Genomic DNA, 27737 nt, shown 5'->3' with positions numbered 1-27737 from the left:
ACCACCACAGTTCATGGTGTAGAGGCGGAAGGGGGCGCTTGGTTAAGGACAAAGAACTTCAACTAATTTGTCTCGGACCAAGATGAGGGCAGCGGTGGGGACACTAGACCCGGGGTTGTCTACAGGGAAAAGTTTAGGGGTGTGTGTGGAGGAGAGCTAGGAACTAACTGCTTTACAGGTACTGGGGTTTGGAGGTACAGGATCAAGGCTCTCTTGGGTTGCAAACTTCCCCTTTCTCTGTCTCCAACACCTGCCATGCTGCTCCATTTGTAGAAAACTGAAAAATACCCCCGAGAGAGACTCATCAAATCGTCTAAAAATCAAAATTAGAATGTTCTGTCTCTCCTGTTACCAGTCCCTAATCAAGCAGGGCCTGAAGAAGCCCAGTGAAAGCACACACACACACACACACACACACACACACACACACACACACACGGAGCAATCTAGCCCTGGCAAAAGGCACAAGGCAGGCACACACACAGCCATAGCATACGCGTCCTGAGTTCTGAGCACCCGGCTGTAATTATCCGGCGCTTTGCATAATTCACAATGCAGTTCTGAAATCATAGTGATGACTTTCTGGCACAGATTGGTTCGGTGCTAACAGCAGCAGCACACTCCAAAATAGGTGGGAGGGGCAGGGGCCCCAAGGCCTACCAGGTCCCAGAGAATCCTGCAGCCTGAGTCCTCGCCCCTGCTCATGCCAAACTGTTGAGGCCACAGGGACCTGGCTCTGAGCTGTGGAAACTTGATGCTGGTGTGTTGGCACTGCCCAAAGAAGACAGCCTCTGCCAGGCAGCGATTGTGACTTTTCACCTTCCTTTCCACCAGCCTCAGCTGCTGCCAGGCTCATAGTAGGTGTCCTATTAATTCGGGGGGAGTGAAGGAAGTCACTGGCACTTTTCCTGAGGGCCCTCTTGAGAGCCCCTGGGAGGCATAGCAAGGCTAACCAAAGACAGCAAGGAGACGGGATTTGAGCTCTGTCTCAATCACTGGGAGCTGTATACATTGGGCAAGTGATCAAACCTCTCTGGGCTCCAGATTTTTCTGATCAACTCAGAAATACATCTTAACAGGATACAAGACCTTAAATGATAAGAATAAGTTTTTAGCTTTGAGAGAGAAGTCACACCCCAGAGGTTCTGGTACCCTTCTGACCAGGTGCAGACCCAGCCCCTCACTCCTCTATCCTCTCTTGGGAGTCTGGAACTCTCAATTGCAACCAGAGCCTGAAACACAGGGAAGTTTATCTTTTATGAGAGGATGTCACATTCTGGTCCAGGAGGTAAGAAATAAGAGCAGGAGAAGGACTGTGAGATCACAGGGTGTTTCTGTTCATTGCTCAACCCATCTCACTTATCAGACACTGCACACCCACCACGGGCCAGCTCCTGGGGAGACAGGAGTTCATGACATAAACCCTTTCTCAAGGAACCTACAAGCAAGCAGACATAAAAAGTGATCCATGTTTTAAGTCGGGGTAAAACACATGCAATTGGAGAAAGCACATAAAATTCTAGGAGAATATATAATAGCTCCTAACCCTGTACAGTGGGAAGGGCTATCAGGGGCTGCCTGGAATACTGCCCTTTCTTGAGGGAAAACTGCTGCCTTTGAGAACTGGCTTCTATTATAACTCACTCTTGTTAATGCCTCAGTTTAAAAAAGGAGGCAGAAATAGGACACAGTGGCACATGCCTGTAATTCTAGCTACTTGCAAAGTTGCAGCAGGAGAATCGTGAGTTTGAGTCTAGCCTGGGCAATTTAGATTCTGTCTCAAAAATTTAAAAAGACTGGGGATATATTACCACTACTATTATTAGAATCACTGTTATTAGTTTTTATAGTCAGGGTCTTGCTCTGTAGTTTAGTCTGTCTTTACAATCCTCCCGCCTCAGCTTCCTGAGTGACAGGATTACAGATGCACACCACCACATATAGCTGGCTAGGACTGGGGATATAGCTCAGTGGCAGAGCACTTGCCAGGCATGTGCAAGGACCCAGGCTCAATTTTCAGTGTTGCAAAAGGGAGAGCAGAATCTTGTAAACTAGGTTGTATGAGAGAGGCAAGTGTAGAGAGCACTCATTTAAGCATCAGACCATCTGGGTTTGACCATCAGACCATCTGGGTTTGATCACCAGCTTTTCTATTCACTGGCTTCTCTAAAAAATGGTGCTATTTTTTCCAATTATGGCCTCTCCAACTAAGTTGAAAAATCCAAGAAGATGAAAGGCTTTCTGGACATCAGCAAGTAAGTCTGCTGAAGCTCGTGTGGAGCTGAGACTCCCTTCCCCAGTCAGTGATCAACTTCCTCAAAGGCTTTCTGAGACTCATTCCTCAAAAATGCCCTTTGCTTCAAGCAGCTGAGAGATACTCAGACCCAGGACATGGTTACAAAAATGTACCAGCTGAACTTGGCTGAGATTTAATGCTCAGTCTCCAAAAGACACTCTGACACATGGCTTTGCTCATTTATGAAGAAAAAAGTTGATTTTCATTAGCTTCCAAGCCATAATTCAGCATAGCAATTCTGTTGCTTGCTCAATGGACAATGGCCATGGACAGTGTCTAGCATGTAGTAGGTGCTTAGTAAGGGTTTTCTAAGTGACAAAATGAAAATGTTGCTGCTCCTGATTCTGCTGTGAACTTCCTTACAAGTTATTTGGCTCCCATCTGACTGAGAAGGAAACACTAAGAACAATCCAGAAAAGAGATCCACGTCCTCAGGAGCCAGTGGGCACTGAGTTTCAGAGTTTTTCCTTGACACATTTCCAAACTGTGTAGCTAAGAGCCCTCCGTTACTTCCCTATTATGGGGAGAAGAGCTGGGCCACCAGCAGTAAGTTAATGCTGTATGTGAGAGGTTCTCCCCACCTTAACAAACAGCACATCTTGATCTGCATTTTCGTTTATTCAGCTCTTACCACACAGAACTTCAATTGGGGTCTGCTGAGGCTTCTAGAGTCCCTAACACCTTACATTCATCCTGCCCCAAGGGTAATCAAAGTTTTCTTGCCCACACTCCTTTTTCTCACCCACAGTGATGTTTTATAATGGAGGAAGGATGTGTGCACCTGCCTGGTGATGGTCACACGAAAGCAAGCTGAAGCTAGGGCTGACTTTATTCAGCAGACAATGGGATGCAAGGGAGCAATGGCAGACCCTCTGAGTCCCCAAAGCTTGGGCAGCAGTGCAGGTCCCTTTAGCCCTCTAAAACCAAGGCTGGCTAGAGAAACTGCCTCCAGGGGAGAATTCTTCAGCCTCTTAATTTCCTCTGATTATCACACTCTGACTTGGTTTGCATATAACCCAGGATCACAGAGAACACAAATCAGAAAGGATCATGGGACTCATTAACTTAATCATTTTATAAATGAGGAAACTGAGGCCCTCTGAGACAAAATTTGTCCTTGCTCACTCATCTAGAAATAGAGACCACCCCAGCACCCAATCCTCTTGATGCTGAGTCCAAATGCTTTGAAATTCTCATTTCACCACACTGAACTACCTCTCACTTCCTAGAAGGGCTTCTAGAAACTCCAATTAAGGCATTTCCACTTGTTAGTGACGCAATCAGAATTAAGAGTGGTGTTTTGTGCATCCTGAAGCAATAGTCCAGTACTTCTGCAAACCCAGTCTCCATTGCTTCATAGCATTGTCTTCAAATTCCCTCTCTGCCAGTGCTTAAAACATGCCATGTCCCAAGGGTAGAAAGACTGGGAGGTCTCTCTGTTTTGTAGAAGGGATGATGAGATCTATAAGAAAAATACTTAGAAACACTACACATGGATGTTGAGAAAAAGTCAGTGGTTATATCGAGCAAGTAACCACTGAATTTGGTCAGTGTGGATTAAAGATCTGGGCCTCTTGGATATTAAAAACACCCCTGCCTTCCTGCTACAGCAGGTTTCAGACCTGCTTTATACAGATTAGTGCTTCAACAATAGTAGAAACAATTGTTATGTAAAACTGGATAGCCAGTTTAAATGTGACTAATGTGTTTGAGAACAGGCTACAATTCTTTATTATGTGAATAAATATATCAGGACCACATATTTGATCTCTGCCAATGCAGTGAAAAGCATCATACATTCGCCTATGCTTTGTTTCCAACCGATCTAGTTCACACAGTACTCTGTTGTCCTATTCTAGTAAGTAATTTCAGAATTCACATCACTTACAAAGATGCCAAGTGGCTATTTAGGGAAGTCTGTTTCAAAAAAAAAAAAAAAAAAAAAAAAAAAAACCTCTCCAAAACAAAACAAACCTCCCCCTCTCTTCTCCCTCCCCCAAACCCCACGTGCTTTGTGCAAGAAGGAGTCAACCAGTGGGATTCACAGGAGGTCCCCAAGTCAAATGCTGCAGCTGCGTTTTAAAAAAGGGTTGGATAAACTACAGCCGTTAATAACATCTGTATCTATGCAAGCTAAGATGATGATAGGGGTAATCAGATCTCATGCTTCAGGGCATAAGATGATTGCTTGCTGGGAGGAAAGGATTTGGCCTTTCAGGTATAGGAGTTTACAGCTCAGGAGCTAGGTTGCAGACATTTCTCCTCAGTCTCTAAAATTTCAGGTGTGACAGACATGAATTTGGGGTAGATGAAACAGTGATTTGAAGTCTAACATTTTCGTCAGTCCAGAGCATTACATAATGAGATATTTGAAATACCCACTTGGAACACATACAATGTATGTCTCTCTCTCAGGGATAGGATATAGATATTTAAAAGCCTTTATTTGAAGGTTGAGGTTCTTTGATATATTTTGACGATCTTTTAGTGCCAAATGGATGCTCAATAAATACTGAAAACCGTTCAGGCAATTCAATGCTAGTTCATGGTTTTATGATTAACTAGCAATAATTCACAATTACCCAAGTATTTATAATTGTGTATATTTGTATCCATAAATGTGTGTATATGTGTATATATATTTTTCCAATTGCATTACTTTAGTAATAATTGGGATTGCAGTGCATATCTGGGGTGCACAAGACATGGATTCATTATAATGTCATGATCACTAAAGTAATTTTTAAAAATTTAATATTTCTCTAGAGGAATGAGAAAGGAGCTGCACAAAATAGCATTGCCATCTCTTTTAGTTTCTTTAATATTTTCAAACCCTAGGAAGGGAAGGATTTAATGTAGTTACATAACTCGATCAATTTTGAAAGCACTTGTGCAAGTGTGGGCAGGGTTATAGAGTTCTGTCTTCTTAGCTATGTAAACCCACACTGAGGTCATACAGAAACAGAAGGCTGTCAGCCTTGTAAGAGAGATGAAACATCTTTTAAAATAGCTGATTTCTAGCAGAGCAACTCCAGTCCTCTTGGCTTGAAACACAGTCTCTCTATGGGGTTCATCACTATTACTAAATCACTCACTTCAGTTGCACACAGAAGAACTGTTCTAGAAAATATGGCTGTTAAATGCAATTTTAAAAATGATGCGCAGACACAGTTTTTAAAGGAAGGAAAACCTTGCAGCTGTTTGGCTGTAGACAGACATGGGAAATTAGTCAGAGGCCCAAAGCATCATAGTTAATAACCATTATTCTGTTGTCTGGGATGTTTGTTTAAATACTATTGACACTGTGTATGTATTGTCATCTTCTCTAAATTGTAGCTCTTAACCACTGAAATCTTGTTAAAGACCACCTAGGGTTTCCTCTGTATGATGCTGAAGTGTGTATTCACCTGATGGATAAACAAAAAATGTGTGGGGTTTTTTGTTGTTTCAATTTTTCTCTCATGCAATCTAGCAGAATATTTTCTGGACTGAAGGCAGAGATTGCTTGAGTACAGTAGAAATAGATGCTACAGAGTCCCAACCTTTGTATTTCTCATCTAGTGATAGAAAATGAACAAACCCATCAACTGATTAATACAATTCAGTTCTGCTTAAAATTCACAGATCTGTTTGGTATGAGACTGTATTTTAAAAGACTCATACTTGCCATTAAGTGTGAAGAAATCAGTAACTATTCTTTTCATCAGCAGCGTGTTGGGTCCCCCCTCCCCGTTTAGAGTGTGCTTATTAAGTGAGGTCATTTGGAAGAAGGGGGCTCTGGTGGGTGGGAAACCCTAACAGCCCAGTCCCTGGGCCATTCAGTACAAAGCGTTTTCTATCTTGACTTAGGAGGAGACAATAGCCGGCTGTACTAAGGCACCACCTGTGATTAGGAAGGTTGACATCTTTGTTAAGGAGGAGCGAGGACAGGAGAGGGACAGCACGTGCACAAGCAGGAACTCGCTCCCCAGATGCACCTTAGGGCTGCAGCACGCCATCCACGTCGCCAGCGCCACCGAGTTTGGGGAGAGAGAAAGGGAATGAACGCTGTCCACGCCTTTGAGCAGAGCTCTGGACTTAGGGCTTGCAGACGCCAAGCGGCCCCATTTCACAGATGCGTAAAACGGAGGTCAGGTCCGCGGCGCGCCTGGCTCAGCAGGTGCGTGGGGTGCGGCGCCCGGGTGCAGACAGCCTTAGTTTATTCTTTTACAGAGAAAATTCCTCTTTCAGTATTATTGCCTCAACCCACAGATATGAAGATATCAACAACTGGCTCAGCAGGTGCGTGGGGTGCGGCGCCCGGGTGCGGGAGGGAGGCTGGGGGCGCAGGGTCCTCGCCTGGGCCCAACCTTCAGGCCGGTGGCTTTTTGCTTCCTTTCCGAAGGTCGCTCCTGACAAATCTATCTATTTGGGGCAAATTGTCAGTGAGAAACTTCCGCTCGAACTGCCCCGGACAAAACGGGCTGTTTGAAAAGGGTAAATCCCGCGGCCCGGAGAGGGGAACAATGCGCGCTGCGCTGCCGCGGGACCGCGGGGCGCCCCATTGACTGGGCCCAGAGCCCCACTTTTCACAAACTCCAAACAAAAGTCAATTTCTTTTTTATAAGGCGGGGGAGGGGCCGCGGCTCGAGGCTCCACTCGCTCCTTCCCCCGAGGCGCTGGCGAGGGAGGGACCCCGCGGGAGCCCAGGAGTCCCTGTGCCCGGCCCATAACCCCTCTGAACACCTGTCCCACTCCCCCGGACCCGCCGCTCTGGTGGCCACAGAGAAACGGGAATGGGGCAGTGACAATGGTTCAGGAGAAGGGGAGCCTCTCTTTGGTATTCCAGACCTGAGATCCGTACCGTACCGAGCAGCTACAGTGTTCGCGACGGACCAGCAGGTGAGGGACGTGGGTGCCAGACACTGAATCATTTCCCGCTGTAAAATGTTGAGATTGGCTTAGTGGGGTGACGTGGGGAAGGTCACTCCTCTTCTCCAGGTAGACGCGCCACCCTCGAGTAGCGGCTGTGGTTTAAAACACACACAAACTGTAAGGATTGGTCTAGGGCGGATCGAGGCGCTGGCCTCCTCCGGTCTTGCCTCTCGGAACAGGAGAAAGTGCGGAGGGCTCTTCTGAACTGAAGCCTTCCCCAGCCTCGGAAGCTCTTCCAGGGCGGCAGTGGTCGGTCCACGTGGGCTGTGCGGCCTGGTGGGAGGGAGTGTGCAGGAGGAGGGGGACTGTGTGCGGTGTGAGGGAGCCGCCTAGCAGGCGGGACCCCAGGGTGTTTGTCCGAGGTGTCGGTTTGGGGAGAGGGGCGGGCTTCTGCTCTAGCGTCTACAGGTGGCAGAGTGGCTTTAGGAGAGCGCCGGAGTCCTTCGCTGTCAGTGTTTCGCTTGCAGCTCCTCCAAAGGCATCCTGTCAGCGAGTTGGCACCCTCTGGGTGGGCATAGGAGGCGGTGAGCGCTGATGCCAGGCTGTGAATCTGTGGCAGGCGCGGTAACTGGGGTGAAGTGGATCTTCAGGACAGGCTGTACAGAGGCCGAGGCCAGACCTAGATGTTGACTGCCAGACAGACCTGAGGCAGCAGCCAACCTCAGCTCCTTCTCAACCGTATTTTAAAGCTGTCAATTTAAAAAGGACTTCGACGGGCCAGACTGTGAACCCTTCCAGATTTCTGTTGAATCAGAGGCTGTGAAAATCAAGGATAAATATTTATCTAAAGATGTCACAACTTTGAATTTCAATAATAGTTTATCTGCTAATCTCTGATGGAAATCTAGAACAGCTGTTGCTCTATTGTGTATTTTGAATTCCCAAAAGACAGATTTGGGAATCAACATTTTTCTTCCACCAGTTTTCAGTATGCTTTCTTTTAGTTTATTGATGCCTTTGCAAGTTCAAATCAAACAAATGACAAGAACATTGGTTTATTGTGAAAGCTATTGCCTGCCAAAAATTAATATAGTATTTCACCCTTACCAGCAAGTGTGACAATGCTGAACGTCCAGTCCAGCAAAAGTCAAGTGAGGGCGTAAAGATTGGAATGTTGCTGGGCTTGGTGGCACATACCTGTAATCCCAGCACTGAGGAGGCTGAGATAGGAGGATCGCTGTGAGTTCGAGACCAGCCTGAGCTACATAGTGAGTTCCAGGTCAGTCTCAACTACATAGTGAGACCCTGTCTCAAAAAACAAAAACACAAAAAAGATTGGAATGTTGCTGGGCTTGGTGGCACATACCTGTAATCCCAGCACTGAGGAGGCTGAGATAGGAGGATCGCTGTGAGTTCGAGACCAGCCTGAGCTACATAGTGAGTTCCAGGTCAGTCTCAACTACATAGTGAGACCCTGTCTCAAAAAACAAAAACACAAACAAGATTGGAATGTTGCATTATGGGGAAGAAAAAAAATGCAGGTATAAGTCAGACTGAGGAAACTTCCCAACTGAAGGAAAGTGTAGGTTTAGACAGAATTGAAAACAGTCTCTGTCTACTGACTACCGTATTAACAGAAAGTTTATGACCACAGCTTCTGAGAACACCCAGTACAACTGCTTATCGTTTCTATTTTTCAGTTGAAGGACTTCAGAGAGGGGACACTGGGTAATTTCGAGGTCTCACGGAAGAGGGGAGTGACATACTGGTATCAGGCCTTTCTGTCACTCCCTGATTAACTTTCAAGTGCTTGAATTCCTCTCTGTCTTTTAGAAAAGAAGAATTATTTTGGAGTCATTCAATGTGGATATCATTAGAGGGAAGAAACTCCTGCAGCTCTGATTATAATGAAACTTCACCCCCCCACACACCCTTATTCGTGTAAGCTGAGCAAACACTGCTAGAAAGGAAGGACAAGGATCTTGGTAACCTCAGGCTTAGGTTGCCATAGAATTCTGACATCTGATAATCACAGAGCAGGCCCAAGTATGGCACTAGGTCCAGAATTAGAATGTGAAGTCATAGCCAGAAAAGAGCACTCAGCCCAGAGTGGCACCAGCCTAGAGCCTCATAGAGAGCAGTTCTGAAACGGCTTTCCCTCTGAGAGGGAGAGCTGGGCTTCAGGGTGTTAGCCAACACCCCAGTAGTAACATATATAGAATACTGATTGTGAGCTATATCATACATGTAAAACACTGCCTGCGTGTATCCATGCAGTTAAAAGAATGAAAGAAAACAAATGCTCATATCCTAGCAGCTATATTTAAAAAATAGAATCTTTAAAAATATTTTTTTATTTTTAGCACTTTTTCTAATTGTTATATTTTATTTTATCTCACTTCCCCTCAAGCCCTCTCCTCTTCCTATGTACAAAAGTTTTGTTTCCATTTTCCCCTTCTTCTTTTTTCAATTTACCTATCATTTTTACTTATTTATTTATTTTAGGTACAGGGAATCAAACTCAGGGCTTTGGCTTTCGAAGCAGGCAGCAGGGCCACTGAGCTAAAACCCCGACTCCCTGGTTTCCTTCTATTTCCACATTTTTCTTGTCCTTTCTTTCTTTCCCCCCTCCCTCCTCCTTTGCTCCCCTTCCCATATGAACACTTCCTTCCCATTTCCCAAAATCCATTATACAAAAATTTTTTATTTAAACATATGCATTGTATGAAGAAGTCAGCTGTGTACTGCGTAGCAAATATGTTCTTTGTTGCTGTTGTTTGCTTCCTGTTGTGTTTGTGGTGCCCGGGATCAAACCCAGGGCCTAGTGTATGCTAAGCAAGTGCTGTACCACTGAGCTACACCCCCAGACCAAAAAGAGTAGAAGCTTGAGCTGGTGATGTAGCTGAGTGGTAGGATGCTTGCCTAGTATTATTTTTTAATATAGCAAAACAAGTATTGGTACATTTTTAGCATACATAATGATAACACTCATCACAGGGAATTTGCACCTGCACGTGGTACATCCCACCCCATTTTTCCCATCCCCTCCCCGCTCAAGCCCCCTCCCCTCCCTTGTACAAAAGCTTTGTTTCCATTTTTTCCTTCTATTTTCACTTTTTCCTTGTCCCTTCCTTCCTTTCCCCCTCCCACCTCCCTTGTTCCCCTTCCCATGTGAACACTTCCTTCCCATTTCCCAACGTCCATTATACCTCTCAGTCCTTATTTCCATGTTCAGTTTCTCACACCAGAGAAACAACGCGGTATTTAAACACGTGTGTTTGATTTATTTCACTTAGAGTATGATCTCAAGGTCCATCCAATTAGCTATAAATGTCTGATTGTCTAGTGTGAGACCCCGGGTTTGACCCTCAGCACTGCTAACAACAACAACAACAACAACAACAATACAAAATTAGAAATTCAGTGTGCACAAGGGGACTCTTTTGTGTCCTTTTGAATGGCGTCATCTCTCCCCATCAAAACACATGAGAAGTGGGCCAGGATTTAGCTCAGTGGTTCGGCTGCCTGACTCACAAGTGCAAGGTCACAAGCTCGATCCCTGGTACCAAAAAATAGATAAATGAATAAATAAATAAATAAATAAAGTCACTATTTAAAAAAAAAAACCCACACGAGAAGTAATGCCATCCTGATCACTGAAACATTGAGTTGTCATTTAAAATACTGAATTGTGTTTTACTCCCTGCTTGCTTTCCTCATCATTTTATTATGTATGTATGCACCCCTAAAATAGTGCCAAGTTTTACTTTTTAAAAACTTTAAAAAAAAAAAAGAAGCATCCTTTAGTCTTCAGTGATTTGGATATTTTCTTTCAATGTGTTATGTTGCTATTAAATAACTACGGTACCTTCACACAAGGTAGTGCCTTCATTTCTCATTGGTGTATAGTATTCCACTGTGGGAATGTGATTAGTCCTCAGTGATAGTTATGTCTTCCTCCTGCCCTAATTCACTTCTTCCCTTCTTCCACTTCACCCTCTCTGGCAATTAGGAACAGTGCTTCTCTAAGCCTTCTGATATACATAGGCAAGGACTTTTCTAATATGCATACCCATGAGTAGAACTGCCTTTCTTATTCAGTTTCCCACCCCCCACATCCTAGACAACACTTCATTTTTCCCATTTTTAAATTCTCACCATCTTAGTGGGTGTGAAGTTGTATTTCCAGCTAATTTTTCCTTCAGCTTTTGTTATTTATTAGCACGTGTCTGTAGGACATGATGTTCACACTCCTAGTGGGCAGTTGGTACATGGGTGTCACACATCTCCATTCTTTTTTCATCCTCTTCCCCCTCCTCCCTCCTCCTCTCTCCATCTCTTCATCCCTTTCCCATTTGAAAAAGTTCTATCTACTTCCTATTACCTATCTTTGATTTTGCTCTTTATTTACATATTTGGGTTTCTCACGTAAAGGAAGCCACATGATATTTAAGCTCATGTGTCTGAGTTATTTCGCTTGACGTTATGGTCTCAAGATGCAGCCATTTTCCTACAAATGATTCAGTTTATCCTTCTTTGTGGCAGAGTACTACTCCATTGTGTGAAAATACCACATTTTCTCTATGTAATTATTTGCTGAAGAACATAGAGGCCACTTCCAAGATTTAGCTATCACGAGTCGTGCTGCTATAAATGTCGGTGTGCATGTATCACTATAACATGGTGTCTTTAGCTCTTTCTGGAAGATATCCAGAAGGGGAACAGTTGGGTCAAATACATCAAACTGTTTCCTAAATGGTTGCTGTTGTTTTCCTCCTCGAGTGGAACAGAGCTCAGGGGGCCCAGACTGGGAGGGCAAGGCACGGAATCACCATGCAGACTCCAGGGAGGTTTCTGGAACGCTTCTGCTTTATTCAGCAAATGCACAGGTTTATGCAGGGTAAGGCGGGGGTGGAGCCAGGGTGGCGTCGGGATATTTGGCACATCGTTATTGGCCACCGGGATATTTGGCACATCGTTATTGGCCACATGCTAGGAATGTATGCTTTAGAGGCTGAGGCGAATGGAGTCAGGGCTTTAGAGGTTCTTGAGAGGAACAGTTCATCTGTCTAAAGTGAGATCTCTACACACCCAAGGGGGCGGATTATTCCAGTCCTAGGAGGACTCGGGAGTTTTCTCAGGAGAGATGGGTGCGGCGCTCCTGACTCAGCTAGACTTTAACCTGATCCTCAGGTTGCCAACACTATTTTCCTTCTGTTCTGTGGACTGAACCCAGGGCCTCTGTCATGCTAACAGCCTACCACTGAGCTATACCTTCAGCTCATCAGCACTTAGTATTGTGGTGGGGGGTGCTGGAAATTGGACTGAGGGACTTGAGTATGTTAGGCAAACATTCTACAACTGAGCCAAACCCCCCAGCCCTGTACTGGTTTATTTTTAAATTTTTATTATTCAGATGGGAGAAAGATCTACTTATGGGTTTCATTTATATTTACCTGATTGCTATGTGGTCAAAATTCTCAGGTTACCTATGGAACCATTTGTATTTTCCCTCCTATGAAATACTTGTGATTTTTACTTGTCTTCTCATTTATTGTTTTTCTTTTTCCTTTTGCTTTCTACGAACTTTAAAAATATTGTGGATACTAATTATTTGTGTCGATTATATGTATAGCAAATATTCTTCCTTCATTTAATGATTATTTTTTATCAGTTTTAATTCTTTTTAGTACATGTTTGTAGTACAAAACAATTTCGTTATTTGTGGGGAGTTTGTACATGTGTATACCACATCTTAATTCTTTTTTTCAATGATTATCTTTTCACTCTTCTTTAAAAACATTTTTTTTTTCGGTACTGGGGATTGAACTCGGAATCTTGCACTTATCAAAAATTTAATTTTAAACTGGGCGTGGTGGTGCATGCCTGTAATCCCAGCACTCAGGAGGCTGAGGCAGGAGGATTGCTGTGAGTTTGAGACAAGCCTGGGCTACATAGTGAGTTCCAGGTCAGCCTTAACTACATAGTAAGACCCTGTCTCAAAAAACAAACAAACAAACAAAATTTAACTTTAGGTGGTAGAATTTACTGACATTTTCTTTAGTGAGTTGATTTTTTTTTTTTCTTTTTTTGGTACCAGGGATCAAACTCGGGTCCTTGCCTTGCGAGGCAGGCGGTGGCGCCACTGAGCTAAATCCCTGGCCATGAGTTGATATTTTTACATCTTGTTTTAAGGACCCTCTCCTATTGTAAAGTTGTAATGACATTCTCCTAAATTGTGTTTTGTATTAAGGTAAACTTCTACATTTAAATCTTTAATTAGAATTGATTTTTGTGTATGGTATGAAGTTGCCAATTTAATTTTTTCTTTTTTGGTCCTGGAGTTTGAACTCAGGACCTTGAGCTTGCGAAGCAGGTGGCGGAACCACTAAGCTAAATCCCTGGTCCTCAATTTAATTTTTTATAGCCGTTTAATAAAATGACCCAGTAGCACTGACTAGATCTTTTTTCTGCTTATTTCTGGGGCCCTCTCAAGTCTATGCACATGCCCTCCTCTGAATCCAGTTTCTCTGCCATCTTATAAACCCTTTTCTCGGCCCCTCTGCCAGTTTCCCACCTTAGTCTTGCTTGCACAGCGTGTCTTGATATTTTGGGGGTAGTTCTCTTTACTTTATTGTTCCTCTTACAATGACTTGGCTATTTTAGCTTTTTTAAGAATAACTACAGAAGTTTCATGAAAAATATTGGGATTTTCATTGGAATTCGATTTAATTAGCATGGATTAAATTGCTATCTTCATTCTGTTGATGCTTTCTACTAACACTTGATGTTTCTTCATTCTCTTGTCTTTCCTTGATGTTTCTTTAATAAGGTATAATTTTTTTATAAACGTGGTGCACACTTTTGTTAGACTTATACCTAGAATTTTTAAACATTTTTGCCCTCATAATGGCTTCCTTTTAAAAATTATCCTTGGAACTGGGTGTAGTAGCACATGCCTATAATCTCAACATTCAGAAGGCTGAGGCAGGGAGATTGGCACAAATTTGAGGGCACGGTGAGCTCAAGGCCAGCCTGAATCACATAGCAAGGCTTTGTCTAAAAAAAAAAAGGCATTTTCCTTGGGGGTGATGGTACTGGAGATTAAACCCAGGGAATGCACCACTATATTTCTAGCCATTTTTATTTTATTTTATTTAAAAAAATTTGAGACAGGGTCTCACTAAGTTGCTTTGATGTCCTCCAATTTGATATCCTCTTACCTTGGCCTCCCAGGTAGCTGGGATTACAGCTATGCACCACCATACCCAATCTTATTGTTTGTTGTTGTTATTGTATGGAAATGTGTACTGATTGAAAATCTCTCATTAATTCTAATGAGTCACCTGGAGTTTCACTTGGATTTTCTATGTGGCCAATAATATCATGGACAAATACAACCATCATCTTTTTCTTTTTGATATTTATTTTTAACCTTTAGTTTATTTTCTATTTTTGTCATACTCTATGGGCTGAAACTTGGAATATGACATTGAATAGTGCATTTTCTCTGACATTAAAGGGAAGCATATGATTTTGGGTACAATTGGCTGCAGCGTTTGTAGATCTTTTTAGTGAATTAGGTAGCAGTGCTTTGACCATAGTCTTTTAAAATATATCCTAATACAGCTACATTATCTTTCTTCTATTAATATTTGTTTTTCTGCTGTTTGACTTTTCTACATTTCTATGACTTGATGTTTTAAAAATCTCTTGTAAACCGGGCATGGTTCTCCATGACTGAGTCCGAGCTCCTCAGGAGGCTGAAGAGGAAGGTTTGCAAATTAAACCTCAGCCTTGGTAACATAGTCAGACCGTGATCTAAGGGAAAAACAGAACTAACAAACAAAACAAAGCAAAACAAAAAAACAACAACCAGGAATCTCTTGTAAATAGTCCACCTACAATTTTTTTTAAAATCCAATTTGAGTAGGGCATGGTGGAACACACCTGTAATCCCAGGACACTAGGAGGCCAAGGCAGGAGAATCACAAGTCTGAGCTTAGCCTGAACAACTTGGCAGCTTAGTGAGATCCTGGCTCAAAAGAAAAAGTAAAAAGGGCTGGAGATGGAGCTCAGTGTGAGGGCCCTGGGTTCAGTCTCCAGTACCATAAAAAACAAAACAAAACAAACAAGAAACAAATGAAAAAGTTTGAGATTCTTTGTTTTTCAAGACAGCGATCTTCCTGTGTTGCCCCAGCTGAGCTCAAGTGAACCTCCTGGGTAAGTAGCTGAAACTTCAGGGTTGCCACTGTGCTGGTCCGTTTTCTCACTTCACGGGAGTGAGGGCGATGACGATGATGATGATGCGAGTTGAGCCAGGCCCTTGTGTGAACCAGGCAAGGGTTCTACTATTGAGCTACACCCCCGGGCCTTAACTGGAGTCTTTGGTGTGTTTATATTGTTGTGCACACTGATCTCCTTGCGTGTATTCCTGTTGTGTTTCGGGTGCCTTCCAGGATACATTTTGTCCCTCTCAGTCTTCTCTTCTCTTGCCGTGATCGAGGATTCTCCAACCCTTGCCTCAATCTAGCCTCCCCTGTTCTTGCTTGGAAGTTAAAATCTTCGTGCACCTCTTCTTATAGTGCTTATCTGATTTAATATTTTCCGTCAGCAAAGCTAGTCGCTTTCCTCTTCCTGAACAGTATGAGAACGGTAGGCCTCTTTCTGACAACGATGATGATGATGATGGTGATGATTGCAGTGCTGGAGATTGAATCCAGGGCCTACTACATGCTGGGGAGCTGCTGTTCCACTGAGCTACACCCCAGCCCCCATTTTTTAAAATTTATTTATTTATTTAAAATTTTTTTTGGTACCGGGGATCGAACTCGGGTCCTTGGGCTTGCGAGGCAGGCGCCAGAACCTCTGAGCTAAATCCCTGGACCCCATTTTTATTTTATTTATTTATTTTTTGTTTGTTGTTACAATTCCTGAGATTGAACTCAGAGCTTCTGCAATGAGCTATATCCCCAGCCTTTAAAAAATTTTTATTTTGACACACCTTAAGGTGCCCAGACTGGCCTCAAACTTCTGATTCTCCTGCCTCAGCCTCCTACAGTGCTGGAATTATAGGTGTATGTCACCTTGCCCCCAGCTTGAGAAAATATAAATCTGTATAGATCATCATCTTTTTCTAATTTTAGGATCTAGTTCTAGCTTAATTCTATACTCCCAAATCAGAAATTATTATTCATACAGTCAAAATTTATTGAGACTTACTTATATATTACTATATATTTACTGATATATTTGCTGATTATTTCTTCTTCATTTCAAAAACTTTCCATCTGGAAAGATTTCAACTCCCTCTTTCTGAAATTATCCTTTATAATTTTCTTTCATGAGGGTAAAGTCTCTCAATTTTTTTGCTAACTGAAAATATGTATGTTTTACTCTCTTACTTATTTTTTTGTTTTGTTTTTTGAGACAGGGTCTCATTGTGTAGTTCAGGCTGGCCTCAAACTTACAGCAGTCCTCCTGCCTCAGCCTCCCTGGTGCTGGGATTACAGGTGTGTGTTACTATGCCCAGCATTATAGGCTCATTTTAAAAAGATTTACTGGGGATATACTTCTTGATTCACAGTTATTTTGTTTCAATATATTGATATGGTTTCACTGTCTTTTGTATTGCCTTTTTTGGTTGTTGTTACTGTTGAGTATTTAATTTTCACTTTTAAGGTTGTACCTCCACACAACTTTTTGTCTATGTCTACTTTTAAAATTTTCCCTTTCCTTGGGAGGTCTGCTTCTTGTGTGCATATTGTAGTGGGGACTGGACCCCTGGCCTTAGGCTTCCTAGGCAAGTGCTCTATCCCTAAGGAACATCCCCAGTCTTTCTAAGCTTCCCACAAGGACCTTGAACTTGTGATCCTGTTGCCTTTGCCTCCATAGTAGCTGGAGTTACAAGCAAGATCATAGTTCTACATGAGAATTTCTTTTTATTCATCCTGCTTGGGATGCACTTGATTTCTTGGAACTGAGGACTGGTGTCTTCAACGGCTAAGGACAATTCCGTTATTATCACTTTGGGAATTGCTCCTATTATTTCTATCATGAACTCTGACTGGGCATTATAATTATTAAGATCTATTTCATACTTTCTTTGTTTCTGGATTGTTTTCTAGAAAATGTCTTTGAGTTGTTTGTTTCTGAACTGTATCCTGGAAAATGTCTATTTTTCCAGTTCCCTAATTCTCTTGTCTTCCAGATCCAAACAACTGCTTCAGGCCCACCTTCCCATTTTAAAAATGAATCATTTTTTTTAAAAAAAGAATCACTTTCATTTTCACATCCCGAAGTACTTGTTGGTTTTATTTCTGATCTCCTTAGATGTTCCTTATAGTCTCTTGCTCCTCAATAAGGTTTTCAGTTATTTTATTTCATGAAGCACATAGCATTTGTCTTTGGCAAGTAATAATGTCAGCATTTGATACCCTTGAGGAACTGCTCTCATGTTTCCTTCTACGCTGGGCAATACTTTTCTTCTTCGAGCTGCTCTGGTCTGAGGACTTTATCTGGGCATCCAGGGGATGACTTGTGTAGGGGAGAGTTGCATTTGCTGTTTCTAGTCAGTCTCCTTCTTGTACCACCAACTGGGATCCTTTTGTACTGAAATATTCTATTATCAGGGTTAAAAAAAATTGGGGGAAAGGGAGACTGAATAGGTGGTAAGAATCCAGATGGAAAACCTCTCTGAGACGTAGCATTTGTAGGAGAGATATTTTCCTCTGGTTTTCTAGCCCCAATGTGAAGACAGATAAATGCCCTTGCTGTAGCACCCCTCTTTGGGCCAGGATTTATTTATTTTTCTTTATCTTTCCTTGGGAGATGTAGCTCTTTGTGATTTCAGCTTTTTTACAGTGATTCTCCTAACAAGTCCCCCTGCCTTGGGTGGTACCTGAGTATTATCCTGGAGTTGAAATTTAGATTCTCTGGGGTCTGAAAGAAACTGTCAGGGGGAAAGCTGGCTTTGGAACTTTACCTACCAGGTTCTTGCTTTTGTTTTTTGTTTTTTTAAAATTGGGTTTATTGGTACATTTTAGGTATACAGTACAGTTACATTCATTATAGGGATCTCGTACCTTTACATGACAGGTCTTGGTTCTCATTTTTTCTTCTTGTCCGTGCCCTCCCTTCACCCCCTCCTCCCCTCCCCATTTACAAATGTTTTATTTCCATTTTTTCATTTTCTCACATTTTTTCCCTTATTACCTTTCTCTTACTCTTCCCATTTTCCCTACACCTTTAGCCCTTTTCTTCCTATTTCACAATGTCAATTATCTCATTAGAATCTTATGTACTGTTATAGTTTATTCACCCCAGAGAAACTATTTGGAATTTACACATGTGTGACTTATTTATTTCACTTAGGAGTATATCCTCAAAATGTATCCATTGTCCTACGAACGAATCTAATTTCTCGTTCTTTAGCTTTTGTTTATTTTTTAGGGATCTGAAAATCTTTCCCCTTTGTGTTAGCTCAGTGTTGCATTTAAGATTTTTCTAAAAATATTTTTTTGCCGTATTTTAGTTATGTCAGTTGAGATTATCATTCAAAGGTATCTGTATTGGTGAAGGTTCTCCAAAGAAACTATATGCATATGGTGTGGGATATGTTTTATATATATTCTATATAGAAATATGAAGGAGAGAGAGGAGAGGCAAGGAGGGAGGGAGGGAGGGAGAGAGAGAGAGAGCCAGAGACAGAAACAGAGAAGACAAATTCAAGGTTTGTAAGGATGTACTGCGCAGGCTGGAAATTCAGTCCAGAGCTGAGGTGGGTGTTGTAGTCTTGAGTCTGGAGACAAAATCCTGTCCTCTTTGGGAGACCTCAGTCCTTTCTCCTAAGGGCTTCAACTGAGGGCATGAGAACTGCCCCACAGTGGAGGATAATCTGCTACACTCAGCGTCTGCTTTAAATGTTAACCTGACCCCAAAAACACCTTCACTAGGTGTTGTGACTTGGCCAAGTGACACATAAAATTAACCATTACAATATTAATCTACCAAAGCACCGGAAACGGAGGGCACAGCTATATACAAAGCACAACCAAAGGGTAAAATACTGTTGTGCTAGAGACAGAGAGAGGCTCAAGGTAATATTGAGCATCCCAGTAGGAGGCGGACGCTTTTCTGTTTTCCTTCTTCCGCTCACAGTGAGCTCACAGCGCTTGCTACAGGAACCATAGGTCGTGGATGTGTGCTCTTCCCCACAGAATTACAGGAAGGAGAGGGCTCTGGTCGTCACCTCTCGTTCTAGGCCACAGCAATGCAAGGTGACCTGGAAGGCTGTGTTATTTCCTCAAGCATGCCTTGATCTGCAGTTTAAGATCCTGTGGGGCTGGAGGTGTGGTTCAGTGGCAGGATGCCAAACACAAGGCCCTGGTTTTGATCTCCAAGACTGCCAAAAAATATTCCATTGCTTTTTTTTTTTAAGTGGTGGACATTGAACCCAGGGCCCCCTGCATGGTAGATAAGTGCTCTACTACTGAGGTACATGCCCAGCCCTCCAGGAAGTGTCATAAATTAAACATATGAAGACAGCAGGCCATTAGCAGGTAACTGCTACGTGAGACCGGGGAGGGGGGTGGTCAGAATAGTGATCTCCCACATATCAGAATCTACAGGGTGTTTTCAAGCAACTGAAAAGACTTTTCTTTAAGTTTGGTTAAGTTACAAATAGGAGAAAGAGGCTGTGGTGTGCTATACTGCACAGAAGGGTGTCTACAGGTAACAATTAGGCACCGTATATTTCAAAAAGCTAGCCGGGCGTGGTGGCACACGCCTATAAATCCCAGCACTCAGGAGGCTGAGGCAGGAGGATCGCTGTGAGTTCAAGACCAGCCTGGGCTACACAGTGAGTTCCAGGTCAGTCTCAACCACATAGTGAGACCCTGTCTCAAAAAAACAAACAAAACAAACCAACAATCAAAAAGCTAGAAGAAAGGACCATGTCCTGAGGAGACAAATATAATTAGCCTGACCCGAACATTCACAGTTCATACATGTGCGGGTACCTCATTAATATGTGCAAGATTTATGTTTTTATCAGTTAGGGATAAATTTGTAATAATAAAATCCAGGTGAGGTGGTGTACGCCTGTAATCTCAGCACTCTGGGAGGCTGAGGCAGGAGGATTGCAGTTTGAGCCCAGCTTGGGCAATTTCCTGACTTAGACAGACCCTGACTCAAAATTAAAAATACAGAAAAACACTTGGGATGCAGCTCAGTGAGAAGGCCCTGGGCTCAATCGCCAGGACAGCAAAAACAAACAAACAAACAAATAAATTTAAAAATTTTTAAATTTCAAAAAATTAGAAAGCACATAATTTCTTAAGTGTCTAGAAACAGATGGCTACAGAAATCTAAGTTTCTAGACATTCACAAGGCAGCACACACTGAGTATTGGTATTGTCCCTTTTCAAGGACTTGGGGCCTGCTCCTCTGGAAAGGAGGAAAGAGAATGCTGTAACCTCCCTCCAGCCGTCTTTTCTTTTTTTAATGGTAGCAAATTTTTACATTTATTAAAGGTAGGAAAAGAGGCTCTGCAGAGTTTGGGCCATGTAAAAGTAGGAAAATAAGCACAGCCTGCAGGGGAAGGCCAAGTGAGAGAACACAGCAGCCTCTTCTCCCTTTTTCTTGATTCCTCTCATGTTCTTCCTTCTCCCTCATAAGAAACTGAACCGCGTCTCAGTGTGAGACATTAATGCTTCAAAACAAACTGACAGCTGGGCCTGGTGGCACACACCTGCAATCCAGCACTAGAGAGACTGAGGCAGGAGACTGCCACAAGTTCAAGGCCAGCTTGGGCTACAAAGTCAGGCCCTGCCTCAAAAAGCCAACTAAACCACCAAGAAACCCAGCATACTGAAAGTCTGCAAGAAGGAATTCCAAAATAGATGCATACTGGAGGGGCAGGAAGAAATATGGTTGTTTGAATGGCGGAGTTGTAAATTATTTTCTTCTTTATACTCTTGCATTGTTGTTGTTGTTGTTGTTTTTAGACAGGGTTTCACTATATAGTGAGACTGACCTGGAACTCACTTTGTAGCCCAGGCTGGTCTCGAACTCACAGCGATCCTCCTGCCTCAGCCTCCTGAGTGCTGGGATTACAGGTGTGTACCACCATGCCTGGCAATATACTCTTGTGTTTTTAAAGATTTTCCCACAATAATCATAAAATAAAATTTAAAACTAAAGTTATCTTTAAATTTACAGACCATGAACCTAAAACATATTTTTATGAATCTAAAACATATTGAAGAATTTTTATTTCAAATACAGTGGTGGGGCTGGGGATTTAGCTCAGTGGTTTGGGTGCCTGCCTCTCAAGCACAAGGACCTGCGTTCGAACCCCGGCACCAAAAATAAAAAAAAAAATAAATAAACAAATAAACAAACACAATGGATTGCCAGTTTGTGTGCCACATAAAATCTGTTGTTTTTGGGGTGCTAGGGATTGATTGAATCCAGGGCCTCATGCATACGAGGAAAGCATGCTCTTCCCACTTCTGTCTCTCTTAGACAGAAGCTTTCTTTCCCCCAATAAATTTTTCCTACTCTTAAAAAAGAAAGAAAGATGAAAGAAAGAAAGAAAGAAAGAAAGAAAGAAAGAAAGAAAGAAAGAAAGAAAGAAAGAAAGAAAGAAAGAAAGAAAGAAAGAAAGAAAGAAAAGAAAGCACGCTCTGCCACTGAGGTACATCCCCAGCCACAGGCTTATTTCGCCTTTTGAAATAGGTCTTGCTTTGTAGTTCAGGCTGGCCTGGAGCTCACTGTAATCCTCCTGCCTCGGCCTTTTGAGGGCTAGATTACAGGTGTGCACCACCACACCCAGTTTAGCCATAGGTTTTTATACTTTATAAAATCATATACAAATAAGGTATTTCTTTTATTTTTTGGTACCAGGGATTGAACTTGGGCCCATGAGCTTGCAGGGCACGCAGTAAAACCACTGATGAAATCCCCAGCCCTATTTCATTAAAAAAAAAACAAACTTGTTTCATGCTGGCAAAATTAAAACTCACCAAATGGTATCAAATTAAGTTAATTTTGTAACTTTGGAAATTATTAATATTTCAGATTAATTTTACTGAGAATTTAGAAATTCTAGATTTTTGCTAAAGCAAAACTATCTTTCAAGCTCCTAATTTAAACTGGCACTTTTCTTGATATTATTAAGTGAACAGCTTAAAAGCTCCAATGTCTGACATTTGTAACTTTCAAATCCCCATGGTCTCTATATAAGTTGGCTATAGATAGGGCTGTAAGAATTCCAAATCAGGGGGCTAGGGGTTTAGCTCAGTGGGGCTGCTGCCTGACTCACAAGCACAAGGTCCTGAGTTTGATCTGCAGTACTAAAAAAAATTAATTTACCTCCTTAAAAAAAAATCCAAATCGGGAGGCAAGTTCATTCATAAAAGCTATGACTAATCATGGAAAGGCCAGAAAGACCAGTTTAGGGACAAAGGCTCAAGGTAGTTCCTTCTGTGGAGTAATTACATAGATAGGAGCTGAGTAAATCTGCAAACACTGGATACTTAGAAGTTTTTGGCACAGAGTAGCTAATGGGTGAGCTAGGGTGAAATTGGTATTTGTGGGAAGACCGCCTAGGACTTGACTGTTTTCTCTTGAAAAGAAAAAGAGTACTAAATGGTTAGGTTAAAAAAAAAAGGTTCTCTCCTGGCATTCCACTGTTCTCTGGAGGGTTATCAGAATGGTGCTCAGTGACCTCTCTAATGTCACAAAGAGCAGTGGCATCTGCATTAGCAGAGAAATTAACATGCATAAGAGACTTCAAAGGCTTCTATACACATCCAGAAAATTCTTTATTGTATGTATATGGAATTAAGCTTTACAAGATGTCTCTAGAGAGACACACGCTTTCATTTTGGGGACCTGTACTTATTCCTGTTAAACTGAGTTCCATCCAGCACAACAGTTAGTGTCAGGATCAAGGCCTTCTTGTCACTTAGGCTTAGGCGGGAAGCATTAAATGCGTGACTAAAGACTGGTGAGACGGGAGAAATAGAATGACGGTGCAAAATAGGAAGAGAGAAGCAAGAAAGGGAAGAGGAGGAAGGAAAAGCAAAGGAGGAGTGAACGAGGGGGCTGAAGTGGGTATGGGAAGTCCCCACAGGGCCAGCTCTCTGTCGACTAAATAGACAGCCCAGCCATAGACAAGGTGGAAGCTGCTAGCAGAGAAAACATCCAGCTTTCTCAGCTAGTAGGAGGCTTTCCTCACACTGGGAGATCCTCCTCTTCCTGATACTGAGTACAGAGCAAGGAGAACTGATATTTGGAATGATGTGCAAGAATGAGTTTGCCAACCATTAATATTTCTGGCCAAGTTTGGTGATTTCCAACCCTGCAAATGCCCAGGGTCCGAAGACTCTTATTTCTGTCCCACCCTCTTTTCTCTGTATTTTTGTCAAGTGCAGTGGGGAGTGGCCATGGTGTGGAGACATAGATTAGAAAATCTAACCTCACCACCAAATCATTTCTGGGCATATTTCTTCTTCACTTTCCCCTGGCCATTGTATTGTTTTCCCAGAAAAGCAAATGGGAAGATTAACTGTTGCATAGTGATTAATGGAAACTGGTGACTTTATAAAGAATCAAACTCTGCACCAGAATCTGGAAGAATGCACTTGAATATCTTGTACTGTTTTCCCCTGTGCTTGTCCCCTGGTAATACTTAGCGTCATGGCCAGGGGGGACAGGGTTTGTGGCAGCTGCTTGTTGCCCACTGTTTGCCCATGTGCTGTGTGACAGAACAGCGCCGCGTGCTGCAGTTTGTCTCGGGCTTCCTTTTCACTTAAGTTACCTCCTTAGGTGAGGCTGGGTAAATCCCTCACCTGCACACTTCCCTCTGTGAGGTGGGAGGACCGGAAGTGGGGCCTCCAGGAAGCTCCTCCCAACCCCAGAACAATTGTTGACTCAATTTGCGTCCTACCAGTAGGGGTTAAATGCCAAGCAAAGGGAAAAGGAGTGCATTCAAACAAGGTGCATTTCTACAAGTGTGAGGGAGCAGAGCGGAGGAAAGGAGGCCACTTAAACACCTGCAAGGAACACAGGTTGAAAGCTGACCAGTTACCAAAAAGGCTCTTGGTATTTTAGAATAAGTGGAATAAATGAAAAAAAAAAATCGACATTTAGAAAAAAAATGTTCCAGTCTAAATCACTTATAGGAATTAAATCTATTATAGTTCATATTTATAACTGATTGGCCGTTATGAAGACTTATGATTGCTGAATCTGAATTTCCAAATTTTCTGCTTTAAAGTCTGAGGGCTGTATTCCTTTTTTTTTTCCAATTTTGTATTAAGAACAAGTATATATATTTAAAATAATTACGTACTTGAGATCTGTTTATGCCAGGTGTAAGAAATTTCTGTTGCGCATAATGGTGCATCCAATCATCCAGGCTTTCAGGAGGCTGAGTCAGGAGAGCTGTGAGTGTGAGACCAGTCTGGAGTACATGGTGAGACACTGCTTTGAAAAACAAAAAGTAAAAAATAAAACAAGCAAAAAAAAATTTCTGTCTCTTATGATGAGTGGACATAAGGTCCCCAGAATACAACAATAACAAAATAAAGCAGCAATGTGTGGAGAATGATACAAAGATTTAGTTATGTTGTCACACTTCATCCTCAGAAGTCCTTACTGTTTGTCTCCATTTCACAGATAAATAGAGGCTAATTTAGAAACCAGACCCAGAAAGGCTCACTAAGATCCGCCCATTCCCTTCTACTGTGTAGAATGCAGGCACAAGAGACAGATGTAGACACTGCTCTTGAGAGAGACAGCCTGCAGAGGGTTAGAATCTTCACTCACTTTTGCTGAAAGGCAAAAAATGCATCTCCAAAAAATGCAGATCTCATTAGAGGAAAAATAGTCTTTCTTTCTTTCTTTCTTTTCGTAGTACTGGGGATCAAGGCAGGCAGGGTACCACTGAGCTAAATCCCCAGCCCCAATAGTCTCTCTTCTAACAAACTGGTCATATTTATTTTTGAAGCTTGGCTCTTAGTTATGTCTTAGTTTGGGGATCTTTTAATTTAAAACAATTATAATTTTGAGAGACATTTATTTTCTTACTGTTTCACGACAGCTTTGTTGAGACATAATTCAGGTACCAGAAAGTTCATGTTTTAAAAGTGTACACAGCTCAGTGGTTTTCAGGTTATTCAGAATCGTGTGTCCAACATGGCTTTCAAATTCCAGAACATTCTCAGCACTCTAAAATGGAAACCATTACCATCTGGAATCACTTCTCATTTCATCCTCTTCCTAGTCCCTGGCAGCTAAAATCTTATTTTCTGTCTCTAAGGGTTTACCTGTTCAGAACACTGTCTTTCAATGGGATCTTATACTATACAGCTTTTTGTCTAGGTCCTTTTATGTAGCCTAATGTTTTTAAAGTTCATCCTGTGGTAGCACTTGTTGATATTTCATTTCTTTTTATTGCCAAAGTAATATTCCATTGTACAGACGTGCCACTTTTTATTTAGTCATTAATTGATAAAAGTTTTGATTATTTCGGGCTGGGGATTTAGCTCAGTGGTTCTGGAGCCTGCCTCGCAACCACAAGGACCCAAGTTTGATCCCCAGTACCACCAAAAATCAAACAAACCCTACCCGAAATTTTGATTATTTCAACTTTTGGGCCACTATGAATAATGTTGTTATGTATAAGTTTTTGTGTAGATGTATGATTTCAGTTGTCTTAGGAAGATTGCTGGTAACTATGCTTAACTTTTTGAGGAGATGCCAAAGTACTTTCCAAAGTGGCTATACCATTTTATATTCTCAATGTAAAAACATGACAGGTCTAATTTCTCTACACCATCACCAACACTTGTTATTGTCCATCTTTTTTTATTATACTCATTCTTGGTTATAAAATAGTATTTCAGTGTGGTTGCTATTGCATTTTCCTAATAACTAATGATATTTAGAAGACATTTATTTTTATGATCTAATATTATCTTAGTCAGGTGTGGTGCCTCACACCTGTAATCCTGACATTCTGGGAGACTGAGGCAGAAGAATCAAAAGTTCAAGCCCAGCCTGGGCTACTCAGTGATTAGCAGGACCCTATTTCAAAATTTAAAAATAAAAAAGGGTTGGGGATGTACCTTAGTGTGAAGTCCCTGGGTTCAATTTGAGCACTGCAAAACACAGACAAATGGACAAACAAATAAATAAAAATAACATTGACCAGTGAAGTACCGCAAAATCACCTAATGAGCCTTTACAAATACTGCCTGGGCTTCACACTGTTAAAGTGGTGAGAATATTTGCCAGAATGATGTATCAGTGTTTTCTCCCCAAGTACAAGGGATCCAACTCAGTACCTTGTATTTGTTAGGCAGGTGCGGTGCTGCTGAGCTACATCCCTGGCCCTGTATCAATGTTTTAAATGTAGTGGAGAACCAATTTAAAGTGGCCTGGGCAGGGGATTTAGCTCAGTGGTTCCACCGCCTGCCTCACAAGTGCAAGGACCGGAGTTTGATCCCCAGTACCCAAAGAAAAGCAAAAAACACAAAATAAAATGGCCTTAAACAATAAGGAAAATTATTATTTTACAGAGCAAGGAGGCCAGGTTCCGGGAATTGCAGAGTTGTTGAGTACAGCAGCTCAGTGCTATCATGATATCCAGCCTCCTTTGTTTCTTCTTGGCTGCCTCAGCATGCCCGCTTTGTAAGGATGCTTCCTACCTTTGCAGTGGCGACCTGGCTGCCTGGACAGCCCCTCTGGGCCCAAAAATGCCCCACAAAGAGAAACCTTTCCTCCAGAGCCTCACATTACCTTTTGTTACATCTCATTGGCTTAGAACTGTATGGCAAGCCCAAATCTGAACCACTCACAGGCAAAAGAAATGAGAATTCCATATGTATCACTTAGCTGAAGTCAGGTTTATGCCTTCCTACAGGGGAAGCAAGTGGGAATGCTGCTAATTGAGAAAGGATAAATAGAAGCTGAAGTAGGCAGCTGACAGTGTCTCTGTTACAGGGTGAAACATCCTGACGGTCAAAGGTACTAAGCCGAATCTTGAAATCTCTGCTCTTGAACCACCTAACATAACATGCATTCCATATGGTTCAACCTACTAATTTCCAATACCATTTAGGCAGATTGGCCTGAGGGGTGGGGGAAAATAATATTGGCCCCAGGTTTTAGCTCAGTCGCATAATATAGCCCCTAAGTGTGAGTCACTTAAAATGATACAAGTAAATCAGACTCCAGTGAGCAAGAGGAATTTGCAGAACACAAGATCTTATCTGATTTCCTTATCTACTTCTTGGCACATCTCAAATGTTAGGAAATATTTCCCCAGTTCCAAGGCCCCCAAATTTGTCCTCATGCACATGCCAACGAAGCCTGTGTTTTATTTACACAGATTTAACAGTCTGTTCAATTATAATTTTGACCAATTAAATCACAGAACGCATCATTCTGTTTTCATTAAGAAACATTTAAGGGGCTGGGGATTTAGCTCAGCGGTTTGGTGGCCTGCCTTGCAAGCTCAAAGACCGGAGTTCAATCCCTGGTACAAAAAAAAAAAAAAAAAAAAAAAAAAAAAAAA

At 42.2% G+C, this 27737-nt stretch overlaps 1 protein-coding gene across 15 annotated transcripts in view; it reads left to right on the top strand.

Moving 5' to 3' along the window:
* Positions 1-27737, top strand: part of LOC104869909 (basic proline-rich protein-like) — a 50726-nt gene that overhangs the window by 6231 nt on the left and 16758 nt on the right. The window contains exon 1 of one of the 15 annotated variants that reach the window (XM_010635312.2): positions 7041-7177. The exons of the other annotated variants lie outside the window; for them this stretch is intronic. The gene's annotated coding sequence lies outside the window, so the exon portion shown is untranslated. Of the gene's footprint in view, positions 1-7040; positions 7178-27737 lie in introns of those variants that run through there. 15 annotated transcript variants of the gene reach the window in all.

Source organism: Fukomys damarensis, unplaced genomic scaffold (genome assembly GCF_012274545.1).
Source record: "Fukomys damarensis isolate Sample0158 unplaced genomic scaffold, DMR_v1.0_HiC HiC_scaffold_14, whole genome shotgun sequence".
NCBI classification, from domain to species: Eukaryota; Metazoa; Chordata; class Mammalia; order Rodentia; family Bathyergidae; genus Fukomys; species Fukomys damarensis.
This window is presented reverse-complemented; position numbering and strand designations above follow the sequence as displayed.